The sequence below is a fragment of the Chiloscyllium plagiosum genome, chromosome 6, assembly GCF_004010195.1.
Source record: "Chiloscyllium plagiosum isolate BGI_BamShark_2017 chromosome 6, ASM401019v2, whole genome shotgun sequence".
NCBI lineage: Eukaryota > Metazoa > Chordata > Chondrichthyes > Orectolobiformes > Hemiscylliidae > Chiloscyllium > Chiloscyllium plagiosum.
This window is the reverse complement of record NC_057715.1, coordinates 118,834,873-118,835,832: the sequence shown is the minus strand read 5'-3', so window position 1 is coordinate 118,835,832 and position 960 is coordinate 118,834,873.

The window sequence follows — 960 nt, the reverse complement described above, 5'->3', positions numbered from 1 at the left end:
TGCTCACAAAGACTCACTCACTCACTCACATGTACACACGCTCACAAACTCACTCACGTACACATGCTCACAAAGACTCACTCACTCACATGTACACACGCTCACAAAGACTCACTCACTCACTCACACGTACACACGCTCACCAATTGCCAAGATGGCAGCACAGGAGTAGGCAGCATCCAGGCCCCTGTGCCCTGGACCTGTCCACGCTGCCTGCTTTTCATCTATTTTCTTTTCTTTTTGTCTCCTAGAACATAGAACAGTACAGCTCAGTACAAGCCCTTCGGCCCTCGATGTTGTGCCAGCCTTTTATCCTACTCTAAGATCAGACTAACTTACATACCCTTCATTGTACTGTCTTCCATGTGCCTATCCAAGAGTCACTTAAATGTCCCTAATATACCTCACTGTACTACCACTGCTGGCAGTGTATTCTAAGCATTCACCACTCTCTGAGTAAAGAACCTACATCTGACATCTCCCCTATCACACCCCTTGTGATAGACATTTCCACTATGGGGAAAGTCCCTGGCTATCATCTACTTTTTTCTTTTCTCGTTTTCTTGCGGAAGGCAATAGGAAGGTGCTTCATTGGTGTCCAAAGTGTGACGGTAGATGGTGAGCCTGGAGTGGGACTCTAACAGACGATGGTAAAGAGGTGGCTGGCTGAGAACAGGGAACCGGTGTTAGCTGCTGCATCGGCGGAGGTGATGGGAATGACTCCCTGAGAGCCCTGGTCTCTCAGCAGCCTCCCAGGGAGTACACCTCTGATAGCAGCAAAAACTTCAGACACAGAGCGTTCATCAAATATATCAGTTTATTTCTCAAAACGAAGAGAGATGAGGTCTGAGAGGAGAGAATGTGGAGGGTGTGGGGTGCGAGAGTGTAGGGAGAGTAGAGGAAGTGAGAGAATGTGGGAGGAGGGGGAAGAGATTATGAGGGATAGTATCTGAGGGGGGA